We start from the raw sequence: 17,838 nt of genomic DNA, 5'->3' as shown, positions 1-17,838 counted from the left end.
GTGTATAGGTGTCGGTGTAAGCTGCAGGTGTGAGCTCAGTGATCTGTGTATAGGTGTCGGTGTAAGCTGCAGGTGTGAGCTCAGTGATCTGTGTATAGGTGTTAGTGTAAGCTGCAGGTGTAAGCTCAGTGATCTGTGTATAGGTGTTAGTGTACGCTGCAGGTGTGAGCTCAGTGATCTGTGTATAGGTGTCGGTGTAAGCTCAGTGATCTGTGTATAGGTGTTAGTGTACACTGCAGGTGTAAGCTCAGTGATCTGTGTATAGGTGTCGGTGTAAGCTGCAGGTGTGAGCTCAGTGATCTGTGTTTAGGTGTTAGTGTAAGCTGCAGGTGTGAGCTCAGTGATCTGTGTATGGGTGTCGGTGTAAGCAGCAGGTGTGAGCTCAGTGATCTGTGTATGGGTGTCGGTGTAAGCTGCAGGTAAGGTCTTTGCGATGCATCATACTCACGGAACAGAGACTGTCTGTTGTGATTACACCTAGCTGTTCCACTTATATACCGGCAGTTGTTAGTTGTCAAAGTGGTATTAACTCCATGTGGTCTGAAACTTAACATTCCAGTAAATGACGCGTAATTCATAATTGCACCATTTTCTTTTAGTCATTATCAATAGATCCCAATGGACTTTTCCTAAATTAGATCTGTAAGTATTTCCAAGTCATGTATTCCACTGATAATTATGCAGATGTGATCTCCCAGCTGTATTGTAATTGGATTGTAATTACTGTAGATGACTAGAGGTTACAGCTGTGTATGAACTGTAAAGCACAGTATAACCATGAAGAATGAACTTAATTTGACATTACAAAAGATACATGATTATACATGTCTTTTACTTGTGTATATATAAGCGGAATGCATCATTATTTGCAGAACTGACCTGTATTTTTCAGACTTTTAACACCTCTTAACACTTCTCCGAATTTTTTTTAATTTTTTGCCATTTTTATCGCATACAGGGGTCATTACGAGTTGATCACTAGCTGCGGTTGTTCGCAGTGCAGCAATCAGGCTAAAAAATTTCATCTCTGCGCATGCATATGCACAATGCACACGCGCGATATACGGGTACAAAGCCCTTTGTGGTTTTGCACGTTTTCATTCACACTGACGGCCGCAAGAAGATTGACAGGAAAGGGGCGTTTCTGGGTGTCAACTGACCGTTTTCAGGGAGTGCTTAGAAAAATGCAGGTGTGCCAGGGAAAACGCAGGCGTGGCTGGGCGAACGCTGGGCGGGTGTGTGACGTCAAAAGCCAACCCTCCAACGTTAGAATCAACGCACACGAAGAGTAAGTGCAGGGCTGGTCTTGTTTTGCACAAAATGTTTTTGCAGGCGCTCTGCTGCACAGGCGTCCGCACATCTGCAAAGTGAAAGCACACTCCCCAGTGGGCGGCAACAATGCGTTTGCACGGCTGCTAAAAACTGCTAGCGAGCGATCAACTCGGAATGACCACCATAGTCAAATGCAATAAAATTTTGATTAGTGCACATGTGTTATATGCTCACAGTGTATATGTTTTTAAATAAAAAGAACCTAGTGAAGTTTATCTGGTCTATGTGATTCCAGTCACATTTGGCGCCCCAACAGAGACCTTTGATTGGACACTACTATGCAGTACAGGACCCAAGTAAAGGTAGAGTCTGGCTGTTGGATCAGTGATTAAACGGAAGTCTTTTGCAGGCTAAACAAGGTTACTTTTGTTTTTTGTATATTACATATGTGGCTGGAAAGCCAGGAAATTTGTCAAGTTTATGTGTGGTGGAGTGGTCAGTGGAACTGGCACACCAGAAAGTGTTAATTAAGTCTGCTAAATGTGTCAACAGTGTGGAAAAGCAGAGGGAAATGGAAGATTTATTTAAAGTAATGGTTGATTTAGCAGCTGAGGATTCAGAGAGAGCCTATATTGATTTAAAGGTGTCTGAGGCCAGCTCATATTCTCACTTAAAGGATGCTATACTCCACAGAATTGGGTGATGGGCCCCATCAAATCCCAAGAATTTAATGAGTGGCGTCTGAACCCGTCTGAACCTCCAAGGGTCCAACTGGTGAAATTGGCCAGACTGAGTAAAGCCAGGTTACAACAACCCTATAAAAACTCTGCTCAACAGGTAGTGGTAGTGGTGGCTGTAGACCAGTCTATATGGGTATTAGACCATGTTGTACAACACTGGGCCCTGCAGGCTGACCCCCAGACATTTAGGAGTGTCGATTGAGAGGTACTTGACTGGTAAAATGGAAAAAGCCAAGCAAGGGTTACAACCAGAATCTAAGTCCAGAACCAAGGTCCCCATTGTTAAACCCAACATCCCACATCCAGCCATGTTATGAGTGCAGTAAGCCCAGTCATTTATGGTGGGCCTGCCCAAAGCAGGGTGAGCTGGTGGATTGCAGCACAGGGAAAACAGCATAACCTGTAGTCAGGATGGTGGCTGGAACTATTTCCCCAGCATAACCCACCCTCTTTTGTCTGATGGTACATATTGAAGGCCAGTATATCTGGGCCTTGGTTGGCACTGGCAGTTAATTATCCACCATCTCTGCTAACCTGGTTCCTCTTGGGCCTGGGCAGGTTTTACACCCCCCTGGTAAAGGTGGTAAGTATTCATGGAGACATAGAAGAATACACAAGAGTGCACCTGCAGGTGGGAATTAAAATACAGCCAGTACAAGTGGTAGCCACAGTAGCACCCAAACCTCCTTATCCACTGATCCTGGGCTGGTAATTCCTGCTGTTACAGGAGGTGGCATTACATTGGCATACAAACAGAGGCTGAGCCAAGATCTACTGGAGGCCAAGGTTGTGCAACTGTAAAGCCCTCTGGCTCCCCATTGGTGGAAGTGTGTCTTTGCAGGTCTTTGGGCAACGTCAACGGAATGATGGCAACTTGTCCATGCTTTTGAAAATGTGGTAGCTGTAAATGGTAAGGTAATCTCTGCTTTACCACCTGAAGGTGTACCTTACTTCATGGTAAAAAAAGATGTAAATGTACCATGTACTTATTTGCAAGGTAAAATAGTAGACCAGTTGCTTGATCCTGGAAACACGAGCTGATGATATTGAGGGCGGGTCACACTTATTCATAGGGTGGCCATTTAGGGGAGGAGAAAACTCACCAGAGTATCCAGCTATGGTTTTTCTGGACAGTAAAAAAATATTGTCAGGAATGCCCAGTGTGCCAAAAGACTGTGCCGCAGCCAGAAATTTAGATCACCTTTGGTTCCCATGCTTCTCACCTTTTTGGCTTTTGAGTGAATTGGTATGGATCTGATAGAGCCGGTGTAAAAATCTGCTTGTGGACATCAGACTTTATTGGTGGTGGTGGACTATGCCACCCGGTACCCAGAGGCCATACCACTAGTTAACATGAAATCTAGCACTGTTGCCTGGGAGTTGTTGATGATGTATACCCAGCTGGGAATACCAAAAGAGGTCCTGATGGATCAATGTATCCCTTTTGTGTCTAAATTAATAAAAGACCTGTGTCATCTGTTAAAGGTGGATAGAATTAACACTTCAGTTTACCACCCGCAAACAGGTGGCTTGGTCAAACGCTTTAACCGAACCCATAAACATATGATAAAAATGGTGGTATCACAAGAGAAGTGAGATTGGGACCTTCTCTTACCTTATCCAATGTTTGTGGTTCGAGGGGTACTCCAAGACTCTACGGGGTTTAGTCCCTTCAAACGCTTCTATAGTGGACAACCCACAGGGATGCTAGATCTATTAAAAGAAGGGTGGGAGCAACAATCATCCCAAGATCCTAACATCAATCAGTTTGTGTCCCAATTGTATTGATGTCTAAGGCAAATTGCACCACTTCTGTATAAACATATGGAAAGGGCTCAACAGTGTCAAAAATGCAGTTATGATGTTACCGCTGTCAAACAGATCTTTATTCTAGGTGATAAGGCAATGGTACTTGTGCCTACTACTGACAGTAAAGTGTATGCCCAATGGCGAGGCCCCTATGAGATCATAGATGCAGTGGGACCTGTGAACTATAAGGTACGGCAGGAGGATAGAAGGAAAGAGGTACAAGTATACCATGTGAATTTGTTGAAGCCTTGGGAAGAAAATGTCAGTCTGCCCTCTTTAGTGGTCATGAAAACCCCAGAATGTCAGGTGCTCATTGAAGTCACCTTGAGTCTTGGCCAGAAACAAGAAGTGGTAAACTTAGTAGCATGGTACCAGTATGTGTTCTCTGCCCTCCCAGTGAAAGCCCAAATCATACAGCATGATATTGTTACTCCACTTGGGGTGGTGATAAACCAAAGGCCACATCATATACCTGAGGCCAAATGGGCAGCAGTAAAATGGGAAGTGGAAGAGATGAGCCTAGGGGTAACTGAGGAGTCAATCAGGGAATGGCATAATCCCATTGTTTTAGTGCCCAAGCCTTTGTGAGCTTTAGGATCCTGTAATGACTTCAGAATGTTAGATAAAGTGTCTCAGTTCGATTCCTATCACATGCCCCGGGTTGATGAACTGGTAGAAAATTTAGCAACAATCCAATATCTCACCATGCTAGATTTAATGAAGGGGTACTGCCAAATTCCTCTGACAGAAGCTTCTAAAGCAAAGACAGCCTTCTCTACCTCAGAGGGTTTGTGGCTTATATTTTGGCCTAAGCCAAAATGTAAGTCGCAACGCAGGACATTCCTTGGTCTGGTGGGCTATTATTGTATTCATACACAATTTTGCGGTACCCTTAACTGACTGTCTGAGGAAACAGTGCCCAGACAAGATCGTATGCTCTAGGCCTGCAGAGACTGTTTGGCAGGATTTAAGGTTAGCTTTATGCACAGAGTCCATATTGCAAGCTCCTGATTTCAGAAAGCAGTTTGTGTTGCAGACTGATGCCTCGGACATGGTTAGGGGCAGCCCTTTCCCAAGAGGTCAAAGGGAAGAGATCCCCATTCTCTTCCTTAGCCAGAAATTACTGCCCAGAGAATGCAAGTACTCAACTGTGGAGCAGTAAGGTTTCCTCATGCAGGATTAGATCGGCAGACAGGAGGCACGTGTGAATGCTGAGGGTCTCCTGAAAGACAAAACTTGAAAGGCGCTGATAAATCAGTGAAGAATACCCGGTGCTGGAGGCACAAACTGCGCTAAAGTGCACTGGGTGCTTGGAGACGCTGAGGTGCTTGGAGACGCTGAGATGCTTGGGGACACTGAGGTGCTTGGAGACACTGAGGTGCCTGGAGGCACCGAGGTGCTTGAAGGTACCGAGGCGCTTGGAGGCACCGAGGTGCTTGGAGGTACCGAGGTGCTTGGAGGTACTGAGGTGCTTAGAGGTACAGAGGTGCTTAGAGGCGTGGAGGCGCTTGGAGGCACTGAGGTGCGTGGAGGCACGGAGGTGCGTGGAGGCGCTTGGGCGCTTGAAGGCACGGTGATGCTTGGAGGCAGGGAAGTGCTTGGAGGCAGGGAAGTGCTTGGAGGCACGGAGATGCTTGGAGGCACGGAAGTGCTTGGAGGCACGGAAGTACTTGGAGGCACGGAGATGCTTGGAGGCACGGAGATGCTTGCAGGCACGGAGACCGCAGGAACGTGGGAGCTCTGGAGATCACAGCTTCTGACGTCAGAATTGATGATACTCAGGCGCCGGAGCTCTGCCCGGCGTCTGAATTTAACCTTCCCGCCTCTCTCCGATTGGCGGAGAGCGCCGATGATGTCACCCGCCCATCTGACCCTCGTGGATGCCGGGCGTACCCGTGGCACCTGCCCCCCGGAAATCCGCCGGGACCAGCGCCAACAGAGCACCAGGAGCCGGGGACCACCAGTGGGGACGGCCGCCAGGAAGCCCAGCGCACCCGGAGGGGTAAGCGCGGCGGCCGCGGCGGCATGACAGTACGCCCTCCTCTAGGAGTGGCCTCAGGACACTTTCCTGGTTTAGTTGGGTGTCTGGAATGAAAGATCCAAATTAGTCGGGGAGCGGTGAACTCAGAAGCCTTTATCCAACTTCTTTTCTCAGGTCCATAACCCTTCCATTCCACCAAATATTGTAAATTCTTGTGATAGTAACGAGAGTCCAGAATAGTTTTGATCTCAAATTCTGTCCCAATTTCAGTCTCTACTGAGGTTGAACTAGAAGGCTCTGAATGGAAGCGAAGTGGAAGCAGCGGAAATGGAGATTGGACTGAGGATTAAACTCCTTTCAAAGGAATTCTCTTCGTCTGAGGCAGTTAGGGAACGAGACAGAGCACCAGCTTTTGTATTGAAAGTCCCGGCCCGGTACTTAATAACAAAGGAGAATTAAGTAAAGAAAAGTGCCCATCTGGCCTGACGGGGATTCAAGCATTGAGCGGTCTTGATGTACAATAAGTCCTTGTGATCGGTGTAAATAGTAATCAGATGTTTGGCACCTTCTAACAAGGTTCTCCATTCTTCCAAGGCGGATTTTATTGCCAACAGTTCCTGATCTCCAATAGTGTAGTTTTGCTCAGCAGGCGAGAACTTACGAGAATGGAACCCACATGGATGCAATTTCTTGTCCGGAGAATACTGGGAAAGAACGGCTCTGACTCTGACTGAGGAAGCATCAACCTCCAGGTAGAACGGTTCTTCAAAATTTGGTTGTTGGAGTACTGGAGCGGATACAAAAGCTGATTTCAACCGTGTGAAACTTCCACAGCTTCGAGAGACCACAAACTCGGGTTGGAACCCTTTTTGGTCAATGCGGTAATGGGTGCAACAATGGTGGAAAAGTCCTTAATGAATTTCCTGTAGTAGTTTGCAAAGCCCAAGAACCGTTGTACTGCTTTCAAAGAGAGAGGCTGAGTCCAATCACGAATGGCAGTGAGTTTCTCCAGATCTATACGAAGCTCCGTACCCGAGATGACATAGCCAAGGAACGGAATTGACGATACCTCAAAAGTGCATTTGGAAATCTTGCCATAAAGATGATTCTTTTCGTAGTCGGAGAAGTACCTCTTTGACCTGTGTCCTGTGTTCTGCCAGATTTTTGAAAAAAATCAGGATGTCGTCTAAATACACCACTACACTTTGGTATAACGTGTCTCGGAAGATTTCGTTGACGAATCCCTGGAAGACGGCAGGGGCATTACTAAGGCCAAACGGCATCACCAGATATTCATAATGTCCATCCCTGGTATTGAAGGCGGTCTTCCATTCATCCCCTTCTCGGATGCGTATCAGATTATAGGCCCCCTTAAATCGAGCTTGGGGAAAACGCGAGCGCCACGAACCCTATCAAATAACTCTGTGATTAGTGGCAATGGGTATTTATTCTTGATAGTAATATCGTTTAGGCCGCGGTAGTCAATACATGGTCTCAACCCCCCATCCTTCTTCTTCACGAAAAAGAAGCCCGCTCCAGCTGGGGAGATAGAGGAGCGAATTAATCCCTTGCGCAGATTGGTCTTAATATAGTCCGACTTAGCTTGAGTCTCAGGAAGTGACAGAGGATATGTGCGGCCACGGGGCGACATCTTCCCTGGGATAAGGTCAATGGGACAGTCCCAAGGCCTATGGGGAGGTAACTGGTCATCTGCCTGTTCCGAAAACACATCCTTGAACTCTTGATACGCCTCCGGAATAAGCTCTTCATCCGACTTAGAAGACACACGGAGCGGACAGACGGGACTGAGACAGTTAGCGTGACAAAAAGAACTCCAAGACAGAATCTGTGAAGACTTCCAGTCGACGTTGGGGTTGTGGATTTTGAGCCAAGGCAACCCGAGGACAAGGTCATGAGGCTTCTCCGGAATCACTAGGAGCTCCCGATGTTCCTGATGTAGCGCTCCGACCTGCAGCCTAACGGGCTCTGTGCGATATGTAATGAGGCCATTAGATATTCTGGTTCCATTAATAGCAGTCAAAGAAATAGGCCGTTTGATTGACCGCAACTTTAAACCCAGACCTTGGGCACAGGAGAAGTAAACGAAATTCCCAGCAGCCCCAGAGTCCAATAGGGCATTAAAAGATTTGGCAACTGACTTGGAAGTCAAAGACACGGAAAGTAAACAATCCAAAGTCGGAGAAGATTTGGACGTGACTCCTAACTTGACTCCTCCGGAACAAGCTAGGGCTGCTCGTTTCCCAGATGGGATTTACAAAACTTGAGGAAATGATCTGCGGCTCCACAGTAAAGGCAAAGTTTACCCTCACGACGACGCTGTCGTTCCTACGGAGACAGTCGGGACCGGTTAATTTGCATGGGTTCATCCAAACTGGGCACAACCGCCGGCGTCTTAGGAGGAGGATGCCGGAACCTGGAACGATCTGAACGACTACGTTCTCCTCCACGCTCCTGCATCTGAAGATCCACCTTGACGCAGAGGGAGATCAACTCTTCTAATGAATCCGGCAGATCCCTAGTAACCAACTCATCTTTAAGCCGGTCGGAGAAACCGTTCCAGAAGGCCGCCCTAAGGGCGTCGTTATTCCAGCGAAGTTCAGAGGCAATGGTCTGGAAATGAACCACGTATTGACCCACGGAGCGGGAGCCCGGACGGACACGGAGCAAGTCAGAAGAAGCAGTGGTCATCCTGCCGGGCTCATCGAAGATTCTTCTAAAGGACGTGATGAAGTTGGTGTAGTTGGAAACCATGGAATCAGATCGTTCCCATAACGGAGACATCCAATCCAATGCTGACCCTTCCAGCAGGGAAATAATATACGCCACCTTAGACCGATCCGTAGGGAAATTATGAGAGAGAAGCTCGAAGTGCACCTCGCACTGTTTTAGAAAACCACGATAATTCTTTGGATTCTCATTATAGCGGGAAGGAGTAGGAAGCTGAAGGCGTGACCTGGTACCGGCCGGAGGTTGGACATTACTGGAAACGACAACTGGAGCAACTACGGGAACAGAAACCGTAATTACGGAAGTTAAGGATGCTTGAATTTGATCAAATCGGCCGGACAATTCCTGGAGATATTGCATCACCTGTCCCTGTGTCGCCTCCTGAGTCTGAACTCGGGAAGCCAAACTTTGGATGGCGCTCGACTCTGTGTTCCGATCCCCCGGGTCCATGTGGCCTGAGTATACTATCACTGACCTGGTTTGGGAGTGTTGTGGACTCGAGGTTTCTTCCGGTGACCGGGAAGAGGAACCGCAACTGGGCCGCAGCAGGGATGGCTGAATGTAAGTTTTCCTCATGCAGGATTAGATCGGCAGACAGGAGGCACGTGTGGACGCTGAGTGTCTCGTGAAATACAAAACTTGAAAGGCGCTGATAAATCAGTGAAGAATGCCTGGTGCTGGACGCACAAACTGCGCTAAAGTGCACTGGGTGCTTGGAGATGCTGAGGTGCTTGGAGACACTAAGGTGCTTGGAGACACTGAGGTGCCTGGAGGCGCGGAGGCGCTTGGAGGTGCGGAGGTGCTTGGAGGTACCGAGGTGCTTGAAGGTACAGAGATGTTTAGACGTACAGAGGTGCTTAGAGGCGGGGAGGCGCTTGGAGGCACTGAGGTGCGTGGAGGCGCTTGGGCACCTGGAGGCACGGTGATTCTTGGAGGCACGGAAGTGCTTGGAGGCACAGAGATGCTTGGAGGCACGGAAGTGCTTGGAGGCACGGAAGTGCTTGGAGGCACGGAAGTACTTGGAGGCACGGAGATGCTTGGAGGCACGGAAGTGCTTGGAGGCACGGAGATGCTTGCAGGCATGGAGACCGCAGGAACGTGGGAGCTCTGGAGATCACAGCTTCTGACGGCAGAATTGATGATACTCAGGCGCCGGAGCTCTGCCCGGCGTCTGAATTTAACCTTCCCGCCTCTCTCCGATTGGGGAAGAGTGCCGATGACGTCACCCGCCCATCTGACCCTCGTGGATGCCAGGCGTACCCGTGGCGCCCGTCCCCCGGACATCCGCCGGTACCAGCGCCAACAGAGCACCAGGAGCCGGGGATGGCCGCCAGGAAGCCCAGCGCACCCGGAGGGGTAAGCGCGGTGGCGGCATGACACCATGCTTAGTATAGCGCTGTTTGCCAACAAGGATGTAATGATGCCTTTCTCTGTAATTAATGAGGCTGTTTGGTTACTAGTACTACAAGGCATAGAAAGTTAGTATTGGTTATCAACATGCAGAGGGAAAGTCATTACAATAGGATTTTAATACCTACCAGTAAATCCTTTTCTCTTAGTCCGTAGAGGATGCTGGGGTCACATTCAGAACCATGGGGTATAGACGGAATCCGCAGGAGACATGGGCATTTTAAGACTTTCAAAGGGTGTGAACTGGCTCCTCCCTCTATGCCCCTTCTCCAGACTCCAGTTATACGAACTGTGCCCAGGGAGACGGACATTTCGATTTATTGTTAAACCACTGTGAGCATCTTACCAGCTCACACCTCAAGTATGCCGCAGAACGTGGCATTCAACAGAATACAAGCCAACGGCATGAACGATTTCAGTAACATGCTGACAAGAACCGTAACACCATATGTGTGTAACTACAAATAATAACTGCAGATACAGTACGCACTGGGACGGGCGCCCAGCATCCTCTACGGACTATGAGAAAAGGATTTACCGGTAGGTATTAAAATCCTATTTTCTAATACGTCCTAGGGGATGCTGGGGTCACATTCAGAACCATGGGGATATACCAATGCTCTAGAATGGGCGGGAGAGTGCGAATGACTCTGCAGTACCGAATGACCAAACTTGAGGTCATCATCGGCCAAGGTATCAAACTTGTAAAACTTAGCCAAAGTGTTCGAACCCGACCAAGTAACTGCTCGGCAACGTTGTAATGCCGAGACCCCCTCGGGCATCTGCCCAGGACGAGCCCACCTTTCTAGTAGAATGGGCCTTCACCTATTCCGGTAACGGCAATACAGCCGTGGAATGAGCCTGCTGAACGGTATTACAGATCCAGCGTGCAAAGGTCAGCTTGGAAGCAGGACATCTAATCTTGATGGGAGTATATAGGACAAACAGAGCCTCTGTTTCCCTAATCTGAACCGTTCTGGCAACAGAAACTTTTCAAAGCTCTGACTACATCCAGAAATTTAGATTCAAATAAAGCGTCAGTAGCCAATGGCACCACAAAAGGTAGGTTCATGTGGAAAATTAAACCATTTTTGGCAGAAATCGTGAACAAGTTCTCAACTCTGCTCTAACTTCATGGAAAAACAAATAAGGCTCTTGTGAAACAAGACCACTAACTCAGATACCCGCCTCGCGGATGCCAGGGCCAACCGGATGACCACTTTCCAAATGAGGAATTTTAATTCCACCTTTCGTAGAGGTTCAAACCAACATGATTGAAGGAACTGCCACACCAACTTAATAACCCATGGTGCCACTGGGGCACAAATGGAGGTTGGATGTGCAACACACCCTTCACGAAGTCTGAACTTCTGGAGGGGAGGCCAATTGTTTTTGAAAGAAAACCGATAAGGCTGAAACTGTACCTTAATTGAGCCCAAACTTAGGCCCGCATCCACACCTGCCCGTAGAAAATGGAGAAAACGTCCTAGCTGAAATTCCTCCGTAGGAGCCTTCTTGGATTCCGACCAAGAAAACATATTTTCTCAAAAACGGTGGTACTGTTTAGACGTTACTCCTTTCCTGGCCTGAATAAGTGTGGAAATGACTACCCATTCAGACTAGGATCTGACGTTCAACCACCATGCCGTCAAACGTAGCCACGGTAAGTTTTGATACACTTACGACCCTTGCTGTAACAGGTCCTCACAGAGAGGAAGAGGCCAGGGATCTCCTACGAGTGATTCCTGAAGATCTGGATACCAAGCCCTCCTTGGCCAGTCTGGGACAATGAGTATCACTTGAATCTTTGTTCTTCTTATGATCTTTAGACCTTTTGGAATGAGAGGAAGTGGAGGGAATATATATATATATATATATATATATATTGTAACACTGTAGGGGTGCAAGGCGCCTTTTCCTGGGGAATATGGTAGCACGCAGCAGCTGAGGAACAACACAAGTCCAGTTTCTGGTACAACTGACCCCGGCCAGTTTTATTGAAACAGAAAATAAAACAAACCCCAAAATAAAAATACCTTGCCTGTCCGGCACTAACTAAACATAAGATATTCCTAACTGTCACTAAACAAAACACAGAGTTCTTCAGTACATACTGTATAGCTCACTTGCCTCAGAAAGTGTGTCTCTCACACACAGATCCCTCAGCCTTCCCAGGCAGTCTGCCCATACTAATCAGGTTAGCAGCACTATAACACACTTACACAGCTGAAACCCTGATTAGCCCTCTGTGAGGCCAAAGACCCGAACTGGGCCCAATGTCTAGAACTCGCCTTATCTCTCTCTCAGAGCCTTTACCCAGCTTTTACAGCAAACTGAAAAGGTTCAGACAAAACAAAAAGCATTTTTCCTAGAAGTTAACATTTTCTAAAACATGTAAGACAAGAACCTGGGACAAATATACCTGCCCTCAAACACTATCCCAGTGTTCTTGTCACATATCCCCCTCCCCTGTTTCGACCTAGGGGCCGGAACACTTGTAGCCCCCAAACAGAAGATGCGAGACAATGCATCTGCGTTGGCCAATTGTGTTCCCGGTCTATGTTCGACAGTAAACTTAAAGTCCTGCAACGCTAGAAACCATCTAGTTACACGAGCATTCTTGCCTCTATTTACATACATCCATTTTAAAGGGGCATGGTCTGTCACTAGTCTGAATTGTCTACCCAAGAGGTAATATCTCAAGGTATCTAGTGCCCACTTAATGGCCAAAGCCTCCTTTTCCACAATGGCATACCTTTTTTCATGCTCATTGAGTTTCCTACTCAAATAAATGATAGGGTGTTCGTCCCCATCTCTGGTTTGGGACAGCACAGCACCTATCCCTACCTCTGAGGCATCTGTCTGTACCACAAATTCTTTTGAAAAATCTGGTGTTATCAACACCGGTTGTGAACACAAAGCCACTTTTAACGCTTGGAACGCCTTTTCTGCATCAGGGTTCCATTTCACCACATTTGACTGCTTCCCTTTGGTAAGGTCTGACAACGGCACCGCTGTGGTCGCAAAATTAGGAATAAACCGTCTATAGTACCCAGTAATTCCCAAAAAAGCCCTTACCTGTTTTTTATTCACTGGACGAGGCCAGTTTTGAATAGCATCAACTTTATTCAATTGGGGCCTAATCAGACCTCTGCCTATGGTGAAGCCCAAGTATTTGACCTCCTCCATTGCGAGGCAGCACTTCTTTGGGTTAGCAGTTAACCCTGCCTCTCTGATTGAGTCCAGTACTGCTTGTACTTTAACCAAATGGGACCCCCAGTCTGTACTGTGAATTACCACATCATCCAAATAGGCAGCTGCATATTTTCTATGGGGCCTCAAAATTTTATCCATCGCCCGTTGAAAGGTTGCTGGAGCCCCATGCAACCCAAAGGGTAACATCTTATACTGGTACAGCCCCTCCGGAACCGAAAAGGCTGTTTTTTCTTTGGCGCTATCAGATAAAGGTATTTGCCAGTAACCTTTGGTCAGGTCCAATGTGGTGAGAAACCTGGCTGTTCCCAGCCTTTCTACAAGCTCATCCACACGGGGCATGGGGTATGCGTCAAACTTGGACACCTCATTTAACTTACGAAAGTCATTACAGAAGCGTATGCTACCGTCGGGCTTCGGGATGAGCACTATGGGACTGGACCACTCACTGTTAGACTCCTCTATGACTCCAAGTTCTAACATGGTTTTAACTTCCTTAGAAATAGCTTCTCGCTGAGCTTCAGGAATCCTATATGGCTTTAAATGAACCCTGACCCCTGGTTCTGTGACAATGTCATGTTTTATTATGGTCGTTCGGCCAGGCAGCTCTGAAAATACCTCCCTATTTTGGATGAGAAATTCTTTAACCTGATTGTTCTGATCAGCTGATAATGTCTCTGACACCTTCACTGCGGGAAGCAACCAGGGTGAAGACACCGAAGGGCAAGGCTCCGCTGACAGAGACAACCTATCTTTCCAGGGTTTGATTAAGTTAACATGGTAAATCTGTTCGGGTTTTCTCTTTCCCGGCTGGTATACTTTGTAATTAACCTCATTCACTTTTTCCCTAATCTCAAATGGACCCTGCCATTTAGCTAGGAATTTGCTTTCCACAGTGGGTACCAAAACAAGAACTCTATCTCCAGGAGCAAATTCCCGTATCTTGGCACTCCGGTTATAGACCCTCTGTTGAGCACTTTGGGCCTGTTCCATGTGCTCTCTGACAACAGGTACCACGGCTGCAATCCTATCCTGCATTTGTGTTACATGCTCAATAACGCTTCTATAAGGAGTGGGCTGTCCTTCCCACGTCTCTTTGGCAATATCCAACAGCCCTCTGGGGTGTCTACCATACAACAAATCAAATGGAGAAAACCCCGTAGAGGACTGAGGAACTTCTCTGATGGCCATTAACAAGTAGGGCAACAAACAATCCCAGTTTTTCCCATCTCTCTCAACAACCTTTTTTAACATACTTTTTAATGTTTTATTAAACCTTTCCACCAACCCGTCAGTTTGGGGATGGTAGATGGACGTCCTGAGGTGAGTGACCTTAAATAACTTGCACAATTCTTTCATGATCCTTGACATAAATGGAGTACCTTGGTCAGTCAAAATTTCTTTTGGTATTCCCACTCTACTAAATACCTGCACCAGCTCCTTAGCTATCGCCTTGGTTGTGATAGTGCGTAAAGGGACAGCCTCAGGATATCGAGTGGCATAGTCCATAATTACCAGGATATACTGATGGCCCCGAGCAGACTTTAACAAGGGCCCCACGAGATCCATGGCTATTCTGTCAAACGGGACCTCTATAATAGGCATGGGAACTAGTGGGCTCCTGAAATGGGGTCTAGGGGCATGATACTGGCATTCAGGACAGGAAGAACAATATTCAGACACTTCTTTATAAACCCCTGGCCAAAAGAACCTTTGTAAAACTCTTTCAGTGGTTTTTTCTGCCCCTAAATGTCCTGCGGTAACGTGACTATGAGCTAAATCTAGTACCGTTCTCCGATAAGGCTGGGGAACTACCAGCTGTTCTACCACATCCTCACCCCTTTTGACAATGTGGTACAAGAGCTCATTACAGATGGCCATGTGGGGATACGTAACCCTGTCACCTGGTACCACAGGTTCCCCATTAACAATCTTAACATTCTCTCTAGCCTTTATTAAGGTAGGATCCTTTAACTGTTCAGACGCAAACAGATCCTTCTTTACCTCCAGGTCAGGCACGCTTTCAGTTCTAACTACTATGTCTCTGTTCCCGGCAAGAGGGTCCTCACTGGACTCCCCATCTGTCACTTCCCCAGCCAAACTAGCAAAAGGCAAAGGGCCAGAAAGTTCCGAAGACCCACGTACATCCATAAAATCACCGGTATTATCAACTGGCTTTTTACTTCTCACATCTGTTGATAACCGTGATTCCCACAGTTTCCAAAAATGAGGAAAATCCCTCCCTATTATGGCCTCATGCACCAAGGTAGGGACCAGTCCCACTTTAACCATTGCTGACCCACAACAAGTTTCTATATTCACCTCAGCAGTGGCATAATGTTGGGTATCCCCATGTATGCAAGTTACCCCAATAGGTATTTGCTGGACCTTTAAGGGGTTCACTAACCCAGCTTTCACGAGGGTAACTAAACTTCCTGAATCTAGCAAGGCCTCTACCCGGTTACCCTCTAAGAACACATCACACATTTGTTTTTCCAGCTCAGGTGAAGGTACCACAGTACAGGCTAACCTAGCAAAGAAAGACATTCTGCGACATTCAAAGGCAGCATCACATTGCATGGGTTCTTGCATGACTGGGCAATTGGCAACAACATGACCTGGCATACCACATCTAAAACATTTAACCACACGATTATCAACCCGTTTGGGCAACATAGACCGTTCTAGCCCCATTGGCCTGTCTCCAGGGCCAGTGTTTACAGTCTCTCCAGCCTTGCGTTCTCTTAACCGCCCAGCAACGTTTTCCCACGGAACAGTCTTACCAGTCTTTACTGAAGGGCGCTGTCGAGGATCTATGGGTTGCTGGGTGGTCATCAGTAGTTCCTCTGCTGCCAAATACCGCTCTACCATGTCTACTAATTGGTCAGCAGTACCCGGGTTTCCATGGCTCACCCACTTGCGCAGGACCATGGGCAAAGATCTCAAGTAGCGGTCCATGACGACTCTTTCAACCATCTGGGGACCAGTTAATGTCTCTGGCTGTAGCCATTTTTTTGTTAGCTGAATAAGGTCGTGCATCTGAGAGCGCGGAGGCTTCTCCATGGCGTACACCCAACGGTGCACCCGTTGTGCTCGTACTGACAGCGTGACTCCCAGGCGGGTCAGGATCTCAGTCTTTAGTTTATCATAGTCCCGAGCCTCAGCAGGGCTTAAATCAAAGTACGCTTTTTGGGGCTCACCTGACAGAAAAGGTGCCAGCAGACTGGCCCACTGTGCTTTTGGCCAGTTCTCACGCTCTGCAGTCCTTTCAAACGTGGTCAAGTAGGCCTCCACATCGTCAGCCTCTGTCATTTTCTGCAAGAAGTGACTGGCCCGTATAGAACTAGAGCTGGTCGGAGCACTGACGGCCACATCTCCAATCCGGGCTGCAAGGCTCTGCACCACTTCTGTTAAGGCCTCTCTATCCTGACGCTGTTGCCGGTAAAGTTCGTCAATAGCCACCTGCTGCTGTCTCCTATTTTCCTCCATTGCCACCTGCTGCTGTCGGTTGGCCTCCTGCTGAGCCGCTGTAGCTTGCAGCAAGGCTTTAAGCAGATCCTCCATGTCGACAGATTTTTCAGGCGGCTTTGTAGCTGCTTTCACCCAAGACATATATCAAACCCTCAGGGGTGAGTCTCAGTAACTTCACACTGGGCTGTATCTGCATAAACCACCGTTTTCTGCAGGCCTCACAAAGCTGCTGCTTTCACTTATGCGCAGAACGGGGTTGCTCGCATTCTCCACCAAGTTGTAACACTGTAGGGGTGCAAGGCGCCTTTTCCTGGGGAATATGGTAGCACGCAGCAGCTGAGGAACAACACAAGTCCAGTTTCTGGTACAACTGACCCCGGCCAGTTTTATTGAAACAGAAAATAAAACAAACCCCAAAATAAAAATACCTTGCCTGTCCGGCACTAACTAAACATAAGATATTCCTAACTGTCACTAAACAAAACACAGAGTTCTTCAGTACATACTGTATAGCTCACTTGCCTCAGAAAGTGTGTCTCTCACACACAGATCCCTCAGCCTTCCCAGGCAGTCTGCCCATACTAATCAGGTTAGCAGCACTATAACACACTTACACAGCTGAAACCCTGATTAGCCCTCTGTGAGGCCAAAGACCCGAACTGGGCCCAATGTCTAGAACTCGCCTTATCTCTCTCTCAGAGCCTTTACCCAGCTTTTACAGCAAACTGAAAAGGTTCAGACAAAACAAAAAGCATTTTTCCTAGAAGTTAACATTTTCTAAAACATGTAAGACAAGAACCTGGGACAAATATACCTGCCCTCAAACACTATCCCAGTGTTCTTGTCACAATATATATATATGTATATATATTTTTAGAAGAAAAAAAAGAAAGAACAGAAGCGCTAATAGATTCCTTATTAAAAGAACTTTTATTTTTACTTTTTAGCTATTGCTAAATAGCTCCTTATCTTACCTATATATTTAATTAAACATTTAAAAGTTTTACTTTATATAATGTTCTAAAAAAATCTGGCCAGCTTAAAAAACAATAATAATAACAACACATTCACAATTAGAAACTCTGGAGGTCATTCCGAGTTGTTCGCTCGCAAGGCGATTTTAGCAGAGTTGCTCACGCTAAGCCGCTGCCTACTGGGAGTGAATCTTAGCTTCTTAAATTTGCGAACGATGTA

At 47.2% G+C, this 17,838-nt stretch overlaps 1 long non-coding RNA gene across 1 annotated transcript in view; it reads right to left on the bottom strand.

The window, feature by feature from the left end:
• LOC134934787 (uncharacterized) overlaps nt 1-12,154 on the bottom strand; it is a 34,232-nt gene extending 22,078 nt beyond the window's left edge. The window contains exon 1 of the long non-coding RNA XR_010179805.1: nt 12,091-12,154. This is a non-coding gene — a long non-coding RNA (uncharacterized LOC134934787). The remainder of the gene's footprint in view (nt 1-12,090) is intronic.
• Between the last annotated feature and the right edge of the window lie 5,684 nt (nt 12,155-17,838).

This window comes from Pseudophryne corroboree, chromosome 6, assembly GCF_028390025.1.
Source record: "Pseudophryne corroboree isolate aPseCor3 chromosome 6, aPseCor3.hap2, whole genome shotgun sequence".
Classification (NCBI taxonomy): Eukaryota; Metazoa; Chordata; class Amphibia; order Anura; family Myobatrachidae; genus Pseudophryne; species Pseudophryne corroboree.
The sequence above is the reverse complement of the archived record's forward strand: the minus strand, read 5'-3'. Positions and strand labels throughout refer to the sequence as shown.